The following is an 18526-nucleotide window of genomic DNA, read 5'->3' on the forward strand; positions in this document are numbered from 1 at the left end:
ATGGAAATTTTCTGCAATTTAGTATTTTGCAGGTCAATAGTAGGAACAATGAGATGGCTTCAGTATCCTAACAGTGAACAAGTAAATGGGGACATTTGAACCTGCTTATACAGTAATCCTGGACTTAAGTCCAAAAGCCCTCATTTCTTCTATCTTCTTTTTTAATACCATAAATCTCTACCTGAATGCTTGCAAATAGTTTATTATAATCCATCAACATGTAAAAACAGAATTTCTGGATTTTTTTCTAGTTCCTCTGTTTCAATTAGAAGAAGTCCAATAATCATTCGCTCAATGAATGAATGAATCCATCAGTGAACAGCAAACATATAGTCACAGCTCTGATGTAGAGCTGAATCACTTTATTTTTGCAGATCTACAAAGTACAGGGAAGACGTTTACTAAGTTCCTACATAGAGATCTTGGAAAGTAGATTATTCCTCTGAGCTGATTTCCACAAATCTGTCAGTTTTTTGATCAAACAAAAAGTAGTTTTGTAATTGTCTTCTGGTAATAATCTTCTAACTGGGTTGTTCCATGGGTAAAAAGCTAGTTTTAAAGAAAAATATCTTCTCATCATTTGAATGAATGGCAGAATGAACAGCATGACAAGGGGTCAAGGTGGTGAAATAAAGCAGAAAGGTTATTTAAACTTTCTAGATAAGTAAATTAAACATTGCTTTTAGAATGGATATGGCAGACAATAGAAAACAAGAAGCTTTTTTAGTAAAGCACGGTATATAAGCATGTTACTAGGCAGAAAAGACTAAAATCCTGTCACATAATTACATAAAACTACTCCCATTTAAAACTAGGATATATAAGACATAAAGTAGTTTTTTTCATTAAAAAGAAATTAACTTTTTATTTTTGAATGCTAATTGTATTTAGGTAGCATGAATTTCATGAACATGTTTAAATGTAACGAAGGCTGTCAACGAGAAAACAAATGACTGACTTAAAGACTCTCCAACCTGCTAGAGGTAAAAGCACACACATTCTCCAACAGAATCAGGATTTGTGATTTTTAAACTTTCTCTTGTTTTCATTTAAGTGAATAAACAAGAACATATTTTAATATGCATATTAAATAGCCAGCAAAGGCACACTAATAGACTAATGAGAATATTCAGAAATGTCCTGCGTATTTCAAAGTGTAACTGACAGTATTACATTTTCAGTAGTCTACAGCATGTTAATCATACTATTGTGACTAAAGACAAATTAAAACATGTCACAGAGAACAGAGGCCTCAGAAAATATGCCTTACATCTACAACCATCTGATCTTTGACAAACCTGACCAAAACAAGCAATGAGGAAAGGATTCCCTATTTAATAAATGGCATTGGGAAAACTGGCTAGCCATATGCAGATAACTGAAACTGAACCCCTTCCTTACACCTTATACAAAAATTAACTCAAGATGGATTAAAGGCTTAAAGGTAAGACCTAAAACCATAAAAACCTTAGAAGAAAATCTAGGCAATACCATTCAGGGCATAGGCTTGGGAAAAGACTTCATGACTAAAACACCAAGAGCAATGGCAACAAAAGCCAAAATTGACAAATAGGATCTAACTAAACTAAAGAGCTTCTGCACAGCAAAAGAAACTACCATCAGAGTGAACAGGCAACCTACAGAATGGGAGAAAATTTTTGCCATCTACCCATCTGACAAAGGGCTAATATCCAGAATCTACAAAGAACTTAAACAAATTTACAAGAAAAAACAACCCCATCAAAAAGTGGGTGAAGGTTATGAACAGATATTTCTCAAAAGAAGATATTTATGTGGCCAGCAAACATGAAAAAAATCTCATCATCACTGGTCATTAGAGAAATGCAAATCAGAACCACAATGAGATACCATCTCACACCAGTTAGAATGACGATCATTAAAAAGTCAGAAAACAACAGATGTTGGAGAGAATGTGGAGAAACAGGAACACTTTTACACAGTTGATGGGAGTGTAAATTAGTTCAACCATTGTGGAAGACAGTTTGGTGATTCCTCAAGGATCTAGAACCAGAAATACCATTTGATCCAGCAATTCCATGACTGGGTATATGCCCAAAGTATTATAAATCATTCTACTATAAAGTCCCATGCACACGTATGTTATTGTGGCACTGTTGTGTTGGCAAAGACTTGGAGCCAACACAAAGGCCCATCGATGATAAACAGGATACAGAAAATGTGGCACATATACATATGGAATATTATGCAGCCATAAAAAGGATGAGTTCATGTCCTTTGCAGGGACATGGATGAAAATAGAAACCATCATTCTCATCAAACTAACACAGGAACAGAAAACCAAACACCACATGTTCCCACTCATAAGTGGGAGTTGAACAATGAGAACATATGGACATATGGTGAGGAACATCACCAGGGCCTGTTGAGGGTGGGGGGCTAGGAAGGGATAGCATTAGGAGAAATACCTAACATAGATGCCAGGTTGATGGGTGCAGCAAAACACCCTGGCACATGTATACATAGGTAACAAACCTGCACGTTCTGCACATGTATCCCAGAACTTAAATAATAATAATAATGTCATACTTGTCTACCAAAGTTAATTAAATGCACATAATGGAGCTCAACATCATTGGAAAGAAAATGTGAACTTTAGAGCTGCAGTGTAAAAAATATTTCAAAATTATGTTACCAAAGTACAAAACCTCATCATTAGATGTTTCATAATCTCTATATAAGCATTTTGGAGGCAGTTTCTGATATACTTCTGTTATTCTTATAGATTTGGAGGCAAACTACAGTGATTCCCTAATAAATACAATTAATGGACAGAAATAAAATAGAAATTTTACAAAATACTTTCAAAATAAGGATGGGACTATACGTTGTATAGATGTGTTTATTACAAGGCTTCAGCTATTCCTTTTTTGGAAGATGAGCCATTTTCTGCAACTTAGAAGTTACTAAGTGAGTCTTTTTGACTCCATTGCTTTTGGCATTTCAGCAAGGTTTTCTGGGTATATTTCACTACTACCTTAAATGTGAGTATCTGGGTCTACAGGTTTTATAAAAGAAAGTATATATAAGTAAGCAAGAAACAAATATTATGTGAACATTAAGAAAATACCACTTAATTAGGCACACTCTACCAAGTGAAAACCTTAGTTGGATTGCTTTATACATCTTGAATGTCCCTAACGTATGTCACAGAAGAAAGCCCAGTACTAAGAAGCATGAGGAGAGAGCAAGGCAGGATTGAATAGTAAGAGCCTGGACTCTGGTTCTGAGTGGTCTTATTTGTTCTGTAAGGAGTGAATGTCTATTGTTATCTCTGCCCAGCGTCCACTCCCTCTTCCTTGACTAACACCACCTTGAATTCCCCTTGGGGTTATACCCTTTCCACACTTGGGACTGGGTGCTTTGGACTCTGTCCTTGGCTCCAGAGAAGTTCTGGGACCCATTAGCCGCCCCAGGGTGGGTGTGGGGCCCAAGCCAGCAGCATTTGCTATGAGACGGCTTTGGCACCCAGGGAAAAGCAGCCCTTATTCTCCTGGATTCGCTAAGCTGGTAGGATGTAAGCCTAGAGCTGCTACAGTCTGTGCCACAAGGAGAAAGCTTGCAAATAAGTGAAGCCAGCACAGGAGAAAGTAAAATTATTTTGGTTTTTGATTAAGCCCATCTGAACTCGGTTTCTGTTTTTCCTGAGATCTTCTCCCCTTGCATTCATTTTTCACTTCTTTTGAGACTCAATTCTCCCTGTCTCCCAGACAGGGAGAAGCTCCCAAATCCTGTACTAGGGGAAGAACAGCAGTCACAGTAGCTAAGGTAACATTTGTCTTAAGCCAACTGATTACACAGAGACCTAACACATCACTGGGAGGCTGGCCATAACTGTCTTTGCTGTCTACTACTGAAGAGACACCGAATCGCTAGCTGAACATGTAAGATACTTTGTAGGTACCCTCTCTGGCCTGACCCAGATGTTTAGCCTGATCTCAGTCTCTTCATCATGTTTTTTGCATGAAAGGCAATGCCCATATCTATTAAGAATCATTCCCATGTGAGTCACAGACATCCTCAGAAGGAGAAGTTACCTGTTCTTTCCTCTGGTGTCTCCAAGACTTTGGTTATAATTTCCTTACAGCATACATCAGGTCATTTACAGTTTTTCTGCTTCTATTTCCTCTCCCTCAATGTGTTTGAGTTCTTCATATCCTTGTTGGTTTTCCTGCCCACCATCCATTTACCTTTATCTGATCAAAGCACATTGATATTCCTGTGGGGAAACTACCTTCCATATTCAAGTCCTGTGTTTGGGGCTGGGCTCCAGAGATATGCCCTGTACATTGCATATGACATATAATGAACGTGTGTTTTGGTCCAGGTTGAATGGAAACTGAATAGCAAGTCTCCAGAGAATAATGTGGGACATGCTGTAATGGTTATAAGCATCAATTTACTTTCACACGAAATTTTTGATAAAACAAAAACAAATACACAAACAATAACATAAAAAATTCTGCACCTAGCCATAGCTAAGTAGAAATGTACATGATGATGAACAAATGCTTTGGCAGGATTAAAATAACATTTTATTCTAACTTTTATTTTCAAATTTGTTTCAAAATTGTGAGTTTGGTTGCCATTTTCTCAAGTAAAATCTTCTGCTTCACTATTATTATATCTCTCATATCCAAATAAAAACAATTTAGGGTGAGGGGAAAAGGGGATATTTTGTCCTGGATTTCTTGGAAGCACATGCCTGTGTATTCCCAAACACTAGTGTCATTAATTTAATATAAAGATTGCCCTCAGTCTGTTGACAGCTCTTTCACCATTGGATTTCTCTCCTGGGTGGCATTTAAGCTGTATTTAAACGTACGTCTTGTTTACATACACTCCTGAGCCAGAACCTTTGGTTTATAGGAAAGAATTTTGCTGATCTCTTTCTTTCCCCACTGAAAAATGACTGAAGTTATATTAATGACTGCTTATTGTTGAATTCCTGCAAAGGATTGATATCAAATGCAAAGTTTAGACTGCCTGGCTTTGCTTATGCTATAAACTGAAATATAAACCAAAGAGATTATGGAAATATTCTACATTTAGTCTGTGTATTCATATACCTAAACATTCTCTGATTAAAAATTAGGTGTGTAATTTTTTAGAAAAGCTTATTATCTTTAGTAATATTTCATTGACCAATATAGTATTTTATGCACATACATATATACATATGCATATGTAAATATTTTTAAATCAAATAGTGCAATTATAGATAACAAAACTGAGGCATGAAATATTTTGTTTAGGAAAGAATTAAAAATACTGCCCTATCCAATGTCAGCCAAAACGAATGAGAAATTAATAATCTTTATCTATTTTATGTCCTGTAAACAAAAATTATTTCCCAATGATTTCAGTTTAATATAGCCAAATAAGGTTTTGTTTATCCCAAACTGAATCTAAATTCCCATGTTTGATAATTTCGATGCATTTATTATTCCCAAAAACTACCATAAAAACTTTCTTATAATGGAGACAACAACGTGAGCAACAATTTGTCTTCAATAACTAAATATTTTGTGAGAAATTATTCTGATTTAATATCTGTATTCTGATGTAATATCTTCATTAATCTCTAATTGTTCTTACACATTTTCAAGTCCCTTGGCAAGTTCAAATTAGCAAAATTAGAGAGATTAAATGTTCTCAATTTTACTATGAATTATAATTTAACTATGAATCCATTTGGAACTCATTTGTATTTCAATTCATTAAATGGTATTTAAAATTAAAGTATAGAAATAAAATGCTTATTGTGATGCTTCATCTGGAGGTTAGACAACAAATTCATGGTTAAAACTATCTTCTGAGTACAGGAGAGACTTTTAAAATGATATTCAACTATGTGACTAACTGCCTCCCAGAAATTTAGAATTAGAAACGCAAAGGTTAGATGAAGTTAAAGGTCATCCCCCTACAGGCAAACGGGGCCAGTTCCCTACCAAGTTTCTAGCAGAACTACTTCCCTAGGGCACATCATAAAAGTAATTTACTGACAACTCACCTTACCAGGGGTCATCTGGGGCCTCAAGTCTTCTGGAATTCACTTTTAAGAAGCATGATTAAGTGGGGACAACTATTGGCCCTAAAGTATTTATGCTGAGAACAAATGTCTGTCAGAATTAAATTCTTTGTGTGTGGTGGTTTCAGACTTAAAAAAGATATGTGCCTGATAAAAAGCACATATATTCGATTCAGTAAATTAAATTTCAGAATGAATATTGGTTAATTGATTTATTCAGTTTTTTTAACCCCAGAAATTCAAACAGAGAACACAGTCTAATAAAAAGGATAATATATTTGCCAAAAGTTAGTTATATTGTTTTCAATCTTTTCTAGTCCAGTTTATTCTCACAGTGGAGAAAAAATGCATTATACTATTTAAAAAAAGTGAGGATGCTATTTAAACCCAACTAAAAAAGTTGACTTAAAAAAGAAATGGCAAGAAAAGCTATTTTCTAATTAAAACAAATCTCCTGCTTTCATTTTTTTGTCATAAGATATTGGGTTTAATATTAGACAGAGATGGCCTTTGCACATTAAAAAATGCTAGAAGTTAAACTATGTGTACATTGGACAAAATTAAAACACCATTTGACACTGTGTGTGGGATACAGCTCTAATCTATACAGTGCATGGAAACGAGGCTGGTACTTTCAATTGCACAGCACACATCTCAGTAATAACAGGGGATGAGGCATACAATTTCAGGGAACACCCACAATGAAAATTATTCTTTCCAAACAGAGAATTGTTTTGGAATAAGTTAGGTTAATTGGCATCAAGGGAATTCTCTCAAGGAAACACAGAGCCCTGCAATCCTTACATGTGCAAGTAAGATGATCAAGCATTAACCTCTTTCCCTTTTCAATTTTTCGCATCTAATTTACTCTGTCCACAGCCAAATTAACTTCTGTAGATTCAGATGCAGGTAGGAAGGGGACAGTTCTTTGCCAGCTTAACATACAGCCTGAAAGAATGATTTGTTAGATGAGGTTATTTGTTCACATGGCAACAACAAAGAAGAAACCCACTGTGGATATTTGGGATTACTCTACTTTTGAGAGTGAACTATGGGGACTTTATTAGTAAGGTCAATTATTTTACCGTTTAAAAAGCTAGAAATTCCCTACAACAAGCTTTCCATATCCCCTTATTAGAGATCTATGTTTTTATATTCCATTATCATTTTAATCATCTTTGACTTCAGGATACATGGATTTTGACCTTTTATATGCTAAATCCAAGTATAGTTATCCTTTTAAAAAAACTGTATTTTCCACCCTTACCCTCTTTAAATGTGTATTTCCTAGGAGGAACACATATGAGTGTGTTTGTGTATCATTCAAACAGTCTTTAGTTGTGGTTACCATTTTCGTGAATTACCATTTACAGCTGGCATAGAGTGAGCCTTCTTCATTACATTACCACAATTGATATTTTCCTATAATTTACAACCTTTCACCAGAACCCAAGAAATATCCTATGTTGCTAATGTACTGAGTTTCAAAATTTGTACTTTAAAACTATGAGAAAGAAGGTATACATTTTGGAAATACCATGTATAAAAATGCTTATGTTTAATAGGAAAAATGTTGCAATATTCTTCCAAGTATTGACCCACTGAAAGGTAGAACTGAAAGGAACCTCAGATATTAATGATCCTCTCATTTTACAAGTAAAAATTGCGACTCATGTGGTGAAATGACTGGCTCACAGGCACAAAGAACAGTCACAGCAGACCTGGTACTAGAAGTCAGTATTCTACCCTCATCCGCACTTCCACCCTTGCCTCTCCAAGTCTACTCTCAGCATGGCTGCTATGGATCTTGTTTAAAAAGTTTAAGTCAGGCCAGGCGCAGTGGTTCAAGCCTGTAATCCCAGCACTTTGGGAGGCCGAGGCGGGTGGATCACGAGGTCAACAGAGAGAGACCATCCTGGTCAACATGGTGAAACCCCGTCTCTACTAAAAATACAAAAAATTAGCTGGGCATGGTGGCGCATGCATGTAATCCCAGCTACTCAGGAGGCTGAGGCAGTAGAATTGCCTGAACCCAGGAGGCGGAGGTTGCAGTGAGGCGAGATCACGCCATTGCACTCCAGCCTGGGTAACAAGAGCGAAAACTCCATCTCAAAATAAAAAAGGTTTAAGTTGGATCATATCACTCCTGTTCAAAACCCTCCAATGGTTCCCTATTGCACTCATCTCACTGAGTATAGAAGCCAAAGACCTTAGCAGAACCTGTACACTTCGTGGCCCCACTAACACTCAGATGCCCAACTCTGCAATCTTTTCTCCTACCAATACTGTCCTCTTCCTTCACTTAGTTCCATGCTAGGCTTTTCCCCCACCCGCCAAGTACTGTCCACTTCGAGGTCATAATATATCTTGACCTTGACCAAGGTTTGAAAATTTACTTCCTTGTTTCCCTGCACATTCAAGACATTATCTTGTCATTAACCGAAACCTGAAATCTCAGTACATGTTGAGTTACTGCAGCTTTCAAAAGTTACTGGAACAACGATGATCATACAGAAAGACAATGCAACTATTGGGCAATGAGGCAAGGTACCCACATGAACTCTGCATTGGGAGGTGCTGATCGGGTTTCTGTATTATTACAAAGGGGAAAAAATCAAAATAAAGCAAAGCATACCCACTATTTCTGAGCCTGGACAAGCATGGAGTCATCCAATGCCTGATCACACGGAACATTTCTCTTTTCCATAACTCTCTTGGAGACTTGCACTACTTTCCATTCCTCAGAATTGAGGAGCAAGAAGGAATCTAAGGTATTATTTAATTTAGCCTAGTCCTCTGGCTTAAAAGATGAGGCCATCATGATCCCAGAAGGGATCATGCCACCACTGTGTGGCAAAACTGGTGTCATATGGACAGTGAGTGATATGGCTATGCCATGATTAGTTCTCACACATCCAACTGAGGTGGGATATTACAAGAATGCAACCCATTAGAGATCAAAGGCTCTGAAAATTGATGCTATCACCTAAGTTTTATTTAGTAGTTCCTCCATTAACTAATATTTCTCAAGGGAAGACGCTCACCTAGTCATGCCCAGAATACTTTTCAGTTTTTGTCTGCCTGTTTGTTTGTTTGCCCAGAAGTCTTATATGCATTAACATTTAATAAAGGCAAAATCTTAAGGGGGGAAAAAACCCCTCCTTGGACAAGGAGACATTGTCTGCAGGTTGCAATTAAGGAATTTATGCAATTAAAGAACTATGTTAACTATAGGGTAAAGCATTTTGGTGTAACAAGCATTAAGATTAGCCCCAGGGTAATGTACATAGACACCTCAGGTGTAAATATATTATTAACATCATGGGGTCAACTGATCTTCCAAATCCCTGGAGATTTAAACAGAAGCTTTAAAGGTGATACAGAGAAAAATCACAGACAGGGCAAGAGAATGAACTATGTGGCTTTTTCAACCTTGGGTCACAGGCTTGAGTCCAGTCTAGGGTAGTAACTGATAACTTATGACAGATGTTTGGTGACCTGTGTGTGGGGGGACGTCGGTTCAAGTTTTGTTTCACTTTTCCTGAACAGATGTGTTCACAACCATCCGCAAAGATATTTACACTTATGGGAGCCTCATCACCACATCCTTCCTAGAAAGCCTAAGAATGTAATGGAAATTAAATTTTGTTATTTCTATCCTCTTAAGAGTAGCACTTACGCATTTTTTTCCCCAGTCTCAAGCATCTTTTCATTCATACACACAATCCTTTTTTTCTCTTAAAGGAATTTTTCTGAACAGTTGGAAACGTGGGCTAAGGTTTCTTATGAAACAGACATGTTTCCCTATCTAGAAATAGCCTGAGGACAGATGCCATTTTATTTAAGTTTGTGATCTGTTTGGATCAAGATGGGTTACAGTAAGAGGCTGGTTTAGAAACGGCTTTTTAGAACTAAACAGTGTGGCAAAAACCACAATTACTTTTGCACCAACCTAAAAGTAAATAATTTAGATTTTTTTTTTTTTTACAGAGTCTCTTCAGTCACCCATGCTGGAGTGCAGTGGCACGATCTCGGCTCACTACAGCCTCCATCCTGGAATCAAGTGATTCTCTTGCCTCAGCCTCTCACGTAGCTGGGATTATAGGCATGTGCCACCATGCCTAGCTAATTTTTTTATTTTTATTAGAAATGGGGCTTCACCATGTTGGCCAGGCTGATGGAGCACTCCCGAACTTAGGTGATCCACTGGCCTCGGCCTCCCAAATTGTTGGGGTTACAGGCTTGAGCCACCTCTGGGAACAAATTTAGCTTTTTTTTTCTCCCTCTGTCACCAGGCTGGAGTGCAGTGGTGCAATCTCGGCTCACTGCAACATCTGCCTCCTGGGTTCAAGTGATTCTTCTGCCTCAGCCTCCCGAGTAGCTGGGACCACAGGCGAGTGCCACCACGCCTGACTAATTTTTGTATTTTTGGTAGAGATGGGGTTTCACCATGTTGGCCAGGATGGTCTCAATCTCCTGACCTCGTGATCTGCCCGCCTCAGCCTCCCAAAGTGCTGGAATTACGGGCATGAGCCACTGCACCCAACTGCGCTCCCTCCCAACTCCTGACATTCTAAATCTGTGCTGTGAGCCATAGTTGCTAGTGGGCAAAAATATATGCCTTCTTACTTTTCAGTCCCAGTATATTTCCTTTGCAAATCCTACGATTTATTAACTCTATGGCAGATTGACACAAATCATGTTCCAAAATAAACACCAAAAAGACCGACATTACTATAATATCCAGGCTGAGAAAAACTACTACGAAAGCAAGGAAATGCTGCTGAAAGGTTGCTGTAGTTCTTGTGGGTCAGCTGCTCTGTGTTTAGTCATCGTTAGGCAGGTGCTCCCAGACACTCCAGAGCTGGGGACTTTGTAGAGTGAGGTGGGTAGCAATAGCCTATAACTAATGTCAAAAGCTGATGCTGTCAAAAGGTGTTGTTTTTTCTAGTAACACATTTAAATGAAAATATATCCTAGGTTTATCTTTCTGAGGTAAAGAAAACCTTTCCACATGCAACAGTAACTTTGTTTCCATGGGACTGCCATATAATTTTGGTGTGAATGCTAATACTATTACGAGTTTCCCCTAAGTTATCATTCACATACATTTTATTTTATTCATTATTTATTTTTTTTTTTTCTGTTTTGAAATGAGGTCTGACTCTGTCACCCAGGCTGGAGTGTAGTGGCAAAATCATAGCTCACTGCAACCTTGAACTCCTGGGCTCAAGGGATTCTCTCGCCTGAACTTCCCGAGTAGCCGAGACTACAGGTGCATGCCATCACACTTGGCTAATGTTTAAACTTTTGGTAGAGATGGGGTGTTGCTGTGTTGGCAAGGCTGGTCTTGAACCCCTGGCCTCAAGCTATTTTCCTGCCTCAGCTTCCCAAAGTACTGGGATTGCAAGTGAGCCACCAAAATTCATGTTAAGAGGAACTGTTTCAACACCAGGGTGCATTGCTAGCAGTGGACACTGCAGCTTGTGAGTTATTCTGGGGGGTGGGCATGTTTTCCTTTCTCTCCTCCTTTTTATGTTAGGATGATAGATGATGGCTAACAGCTTATAAAGCACTTCATATTTATGTGTGATTGTGCATGCAAAATATTAGTTGTGACCTTTTATTGTCTCTATTTAACAAATGAAGAAAGTGACCCTAGAGAGTTAAACAACTTGCCCAAGGCCAAACAACCAGTAAGGCTTGGTAAGAACAGTGGTCAGGACCCAGGCGTCTATCCCTGACTCTAGATGCTGGGCTCTCAGCCTCCTCATTGAGCATGCTGACACCGACCATTATCAATGTTGTTTACTGAACATGCTCTGCAGTCTCTCCTCTCTCATGCAGTGCTGCTTATCAGAGGCATATAGCAGCATTTAGCAACACAGCACCCTGGTTCAGAGCACAGTGTCAGTCTGCATTTAAAATCTCTCTGTGGTACTTGCTAGCTGTATTATCACGGCAGTTTTCTTAATATCTGGGCCTCAATCCCTTTATCTGTGAAATGGGATATTAACACCTACCTGACAGGGATTCTAGAAGTAATCAGTGTAATGGCTATCAAAGTAAGTCCTTAAGAAGTGGCGGTTACCATGAATAAGAAAGAAGCCCGTGTCTGCTAGCGGCTTCCTTGAAGACTATAGTATTCAAGTTTATTGTATACTTGAAGTTTGCTAAGAGAATAGATTTCTTAAGTGTTCACACACACGCACACACACGCACACGACTATAGTGTCAGGAAATGATCAATTATCAAAGGGAATTCTGTACCAAAGGGAATTCTCTGCCATTTAAAGATAGTTCTGTGATGTTAGATATTTTCTTTTCATGAAGTAATACAGCCACTGGAAAACAATGATAACAGATATCACCAATAGATTTCCTTTTTTTTTCCTAGTCAGAGATAGTCTCTAGAAGATGGTAGATATCTCAGAGAGATTCTCTTTAAAGATGGCAGACTTTTTCTAGGGTCCAGATTTCTTCGTTTTTCACTTGTTTTAAATGATTATCATAAGATTTCTCAGATTTATAGCTTCTATGTCCTTTGCCCATCAAATCTTAGGTAAATATAAAGATATTAATGTAAAAACTTTCCTTATCTCTGCCATGACTGTTGGGACCCAAAATGTAGGAGAAGGCAGGGCTTTCTCTATTCAACTGGAGAAACATTGCATCTGCCACTCCAGTTTCTGCCTCAGCAAAAAACATGATGGCAAATAATCTATAGATTAAACTGCCTTAAACTGACATAACCACATAAATGCACACTTATACTTACTAAGAGGTTTTATCAATAGAATAGCAAATTCAAAAATAATAAAAGAATATCAGAAGCAAAAACTAACTCAGCCAAATGGAAAATTACACTGAGGTTATTTCACATTTTTAAGGGACTTTTTGCTTTATGAAAAATAATTTTTCTTTGTGGGCATGTACACATTTAAAATCATATTAAAGTTATAAAAAAATTGAAAATGACATTTTTTACAGGGTAGAGAGCATTGTGATATAAAGGATCAGCAACACTCAATAAAATAAAGATAGCTGTATTCAAAGTCATGTCATCACTACCTTGATATTAAAAATAATTGCAGTCAAAAACTTTACTTGCCAGAGGCCAGGTGGAATCCCAGCACTTTGGGAGGCTGAGGCGGGTGCATGACTTGAGCCCAGGAGTTCGAGACCACATTGGGCAACATGAAGAAACCAAACCCCGTCTCTACTAAAAATACAAAAATTAGCCTGGCATGGAGGTGCATGCCTGTAGTCCCAGCTACTCAGGAGGCTGAGATCAGAGAACTGCTTGAACCCAGAACATTACAATGAGCCTAGAATGCACCACTGCACTCCGGCCTGGGCAACAGAGCGAGACTCTGTCTCAAGAAACAAACAAACAAAAAAACTAAAATGTCTTTGCTTGCAGTGTGCATTTCATTTATATTTTTACATGACATAAATGGTTTATAACCAGGATTTTAAACTATAAAAAAAGAGATTGCTTAAAAGTTTTATCTTGGTGAAGACAATTTCTACCACTTTTTGAATAAGTTTATTTATTATTTCAACCACTACAGCAGCTCTCTTTTAGATGAGGCTTAATGACTTCTGAGCAGTAATCTGACAGGTCAAGAAGTTTAAAAATGCCATCTAGTATTCAAAAATATTCCACAAGGGTGATTCTTCTATTGCAATATTTAACAAATATAATTTGTTGCTTTCGTTCAATTAACACAGGCTTTATTCTAACCTAATGCATGCTTAAAAGCAGAATTCTCAGCAATTTTTCTGGGGAAGCATTTGTTACATGGTCTAATAATCACCATATGTGTATGTGTGTATAATGTATATGCACATTATGTTACCAGTACTATTTTTGAAAAATAAACTCCTTCTCAATCTGCTTTGACTCATTTCACACAAGCAAAAAGACACTAACACTTCATAGGTTGCCTTAAGATTGCAAGTCAAAAAGAAAAAAATGTAAAAAGTTAGGTTTGACAAAGTTCAGAGAAATGGAACATCAGCCTCCATGGTTGATAGCACTTAGATTTCACTAAACTTTCAATGCTCATAATTACATGTGTGATTTACAAGCCTCCGAAAACAGACGCTGCCCCATTAGGGCTTGCCCTGGTGGACTCTGCGTCCTCCTGCACATGCTCCTGTGACTCCTGGGCACCCGGACTGCTGTCTCTCAAGAGCCCCACCTCAATGGGCTCAGTCACCCGGACAATCAGCAGCTTTCAGCCTCACGTTCTCTCCTCCCCTGGTAAAAGGACTGATTCTAAAAGCATCTTTTGAAATGAGTATTCAAGTAGATAGAGAGGGACAGGAGTCCAGTGACACTTGTTCCAATGATAGACAAGCCTTTCAGCTTTGTTTGCTGTGTGCCGCCAGTGGAGGGCTGCTGAGGGTGTGAACCTCTTCGTCCTCTGGCCACTTGCAAGAACTAAGTGGCAGAAAATGGTGCTTGCTAGTTTCCTTAAGGGGCCACCCTGTAAAGTGACAGGTGTAGGCATGTCCTTCCTTTAACACACATGCAAAGCCAAGACTGACTTTCACATTCTTGGCAGTCAGGAACGCTTTGGAGAAATTACACTAGAGTATCTTCTGGTGGTCTTGTCACTTGTAACAATGGTTTACCATATATAATCACAATCCACATATCTTAAGATCAGGAACAATTGCAATTTTGCCAACTAGCTAAGCACCAGATTCCAAAATGGAACAAAAATGGAAAAAAATTAATGGGTACAGCCATTTCTCAATTAGAATTAACTTGAGATTTTTAAATACCTTTTTTTTTCAAATGGTGTTTAGTATGCTTTATATCAAGCATCTTACATGCTGCCAGAGTTAACCCCATTCCTCACTCAAGTTGGATAAGTAATATATATAAGCTAAGTAAATGACAAAAGGTACAGGGCAAATGACAACTGGTGTCCAACCAGCTGCTTTTAGTTGTTACATCAGAAACAGGACTTAGGTATAGCCTTGGCAGAGAAAATATGTCTCATTCAATGTGTAACTCACCCAGAAGTTTGGCTGTTGACATCAGTGGTTTTTAAATTGGCTACACATGGAAATTACCTAAGAAAGCTTTAAAAACATATTGCTACCTGGGTACCAACCCCAGATATTCTAACTTTTAGGGGAATATAATAATTTTTTTGTCTGTTTGTTTGTTGTTTTTGAGATGGAATCTCACTCTGTTGCCCAGGGTGGAGTGCAGTGGCATGATCTCGGCTCACTGCAACCTGTGCCTCCCGGGTTCAAGTGATTCTCCTGTCTCAATCTCCTGAGTAGCTGGGACTATAGGCACGTGCCACAACGCCAGGCTAAGCTTTTGTATTTTTAGTAGAGACAGGGTTTCACCATATTGGCCAGGTTGGTCTTGAACTTCTAACCTCAAGTGGTCCTCCTGCCTTGGCTTCCCAAAGTGTTGGAATTACAGGCATGAGACATCGCACCCAGCTTGGCTATAAGAATTTTTGAAAGCTCCTGAGTGATTATATTGTGAAGCCATTCTTGAGAGCCACTAGTCTATCATTGCCAAGGACTTTACACAGATACAGCTGGTTTTAGTACTTGCCAGAAGCTCTGATTCAGAGCTCATATAAGCTCAATTTAACGATTTCAAATCACCCGGTATCTTAAAGTAGTGTTTCTCTCCGAAGATAGTACAATTTTTATAAATTTTGCCCTTTGGACTAAAAGAGTAACAACAGAACAATAATAATGCTGCATGTGCACATGCACATACATAGCCACACACACAATGAAAGTTTAAAGTTTGTTCATCAATTTGACACTTGGGCCATTCTTCACAGTGTCAGTATTAGTGATTAGCTTGCAGAGTACACTATCATCAAAGACACACCAAATCACTACGTATTTTTAAAACATATTCCTGACTTACACTTTAATCTCAATGCCACAACTTTTTTTTCTATAGCAAAAAGAAATTAATTCTTTAGCTTGTGCTTTGCATTTTCTACAGATTAACTTTTTCTCTGGGAACTGCAGGCAGTTTAGCCCCTAAGGTACTTCAAGTTCTTACAATTTAGGCAGCATGATCTTGGTGTTTAAAAATAAGACATCATATTTTTAGCTTCAGTCAGACCCATTTAGGAAGAGTTGTCCAAGTTCCCTTATGATTGGCTCTTGGCTGATGGTATCCATCTTAAGCAGTTATAAGAATCAGGGTTGGCAAAGTTTAAAGAGATAAGCAAGTCCAACTCTTGGCCACAAAAAAGTCAGCCTTTACCATGTGACAGAAATTACTACCAATTCTTAATCGACATTAGCAGACAAAGAATTCCAGATTTTTTGTATAGACAGCAATACATTTCAGAAACTCTTATTATCAGGAATTCTTCCTTATGTCTGACTTAACATATTCCTACTGGACATCAATTTATGTAATTGTGAAGGGGGTCTGCACTGTGGTTTGTGTTATTCTCAATTTCAAATATGTGGAGGTTGGGTTTAGTATGCTATGATTTGAGTATTGCAATTAATACTTCAGTCTGTTAAACAGCTTTATGCCCCCTCTTAGGATTTTAAAATTAAAAAAATAGAGAAGAGTTGATATATATAATAATGAATGAAAATTCTTATTTGCATTATTTATGCAAAATGTTATTGACAAACACAGAATACTGTCATAAACATAAAATAACTTTAATATATTAAAGAAGCCAGAAATAGCTGTGAAAATGCTTTTACATTACATGTCTTTGAGGGGCAACCACCAAAAGCAGTGCTATGACCAACTCATGAACGTGGCAGCATCTGCCTCACCATACTGACAGTGACCTTAACTCTTCCAATCAGGGACTTCTATGGGGAGTTCAATATGACACTGAAATAAAGGCTACCTGCAGCATAACCTGCTTGAGCTAAGAAGGATGTGTTCTCATTACTCACTATACACACTCTGTCATCCATGTGATATATTCCTATCTTGTGGACATAATTAATGCTAAAACACTAAAGGAATTTAAAATATTGCACCTTAAAATATGTCATGTAAATTTGCTAGAATAATAGATTTTGAAGTATATTTTAGGCCCCAGAAACCCTGGAGCTCTTCTGGAGAAGGAGGTCCAAATTCTGCAAGTTTTCTTGCAAATTTGGACAAGTTCTGCAGAATTCCTAGAAGACTGCAGAACACATACACTCAGAACCAAGAAACGGTTATATCCTTGCTTGCACAATTTTACTGCATGATGAAACATCTCCATGTCAGAACTGAATTTTCTAATGAGTCATCAGAGATCCCTATGAAGAGGGTAAATTGAAATAGGAATGCTGACGCAACCGTTTAAAAGGGTTTCTTATATTTACATATTACATGTTTAAAAGACAGTCAAATTTAGGTAGAAACAAGAACATCAGTTCTTGTTCTAAAACCATTTTCCAGTATTCTGAGCCCTTCTTACATATATATTTTATCAAACATATCTTTTTCATACCGATGGTTTTACTCAAAGCACATTTGAAAACTATTATTAATATTAATATCAATTCTCTCAAATATTCTCTCAAATATCTGAAAATATTTTTAAAGCAAATTGGCAGTAAGTATTATGGTTATAATCTTCACCTGAGTAATGCACCTCCTGTGAATGCATGTTAAGGAAGTCATCCATGATAAGATTAAATAAAATGCACAAGAATAATAAATAACATTATTTACAATGGTAAAGAGTAAAGACTGAAGTCATCTAAACTCTCACACAATAAGAAAATGAAATAGTTAGCAGGAATATATCTATATTTTTTCTGACTTGTTTCTTCTGATTTGGGTCTTCTTACCACTGAGTAGAGCACAACAAAGCAAGAAAGAGTTCATTCCATGTGAGCAGGAGACTATAAATCCTCCTTCAGTTTTTTTTCTCAGTTAAGAAGTGAAAAGGATAGCCAGTTCTTTCCAAATCATATTATTACTTTGTTTCACTCTGAAACAGGCATGAGCTATTAAATGTGTCTTAATTTTAGAATGTCATCATTTCCTTTATAGTTTAGTCCTGCTAATGTTTACTCTTGTGAAACAAACTTGACAATAATTTTGTTTACATACCTAGGTTATTTAACAGGATAATTCAAATTAAAGAAGTGAAAAAGGGCAATATATGTTATATAGATGGCTAGTTATAGAAATATTTGACTTACCTGTAAAAACATTGTACAAGGAAGTCATACTGTAAGTAGCATTTTTTATGAGATAGACTCGGAAACAGAGATGGTGAAAGAATGATTTGCAGTTGCCAAAATAACCAAAAGACATCTTTGCTTCTACTAGCAAATGTTGATGTACAATCCTGTGCTATGACCATTAAAAATATTTAAGCAAATACTTTATAAAGTTAAAGATTCCTTTAAATTTGTCAATTACATAGGGAAAGTATGTCAAATATCAATTCGATTGCACAGCACCACAGTCAACAAATA

The 18526-nt window shown here is 37.4% G+C and overlaps 1 protein-coding gene across 6 annotated transcripts in view; it reads right to left on the minus strand.

Moving 5' to 3' along the window:
* The window catches only part of HHIP (hedgehog interacting protein), a 95503-nt gene that overhangs the window by 63128 nt on the left and 13849 nt on the right, over positions 1 to 18526 (minus strand). The window lies entirely within an intron of this gene.

Source organism: Callithrix jacchus, chromosome 3, assembly GCF_049354715.1.
Source record: "Callithrix jacchus isolate 240 chromosome 3, calJac240_pri, whole genome shotgun sequence".
Lineage (NCBI taxonomy): Eukaryota > Metazoa > Chordata > Mammalia > Primates > Cebidae > Callithrix > Callithrix jacchus.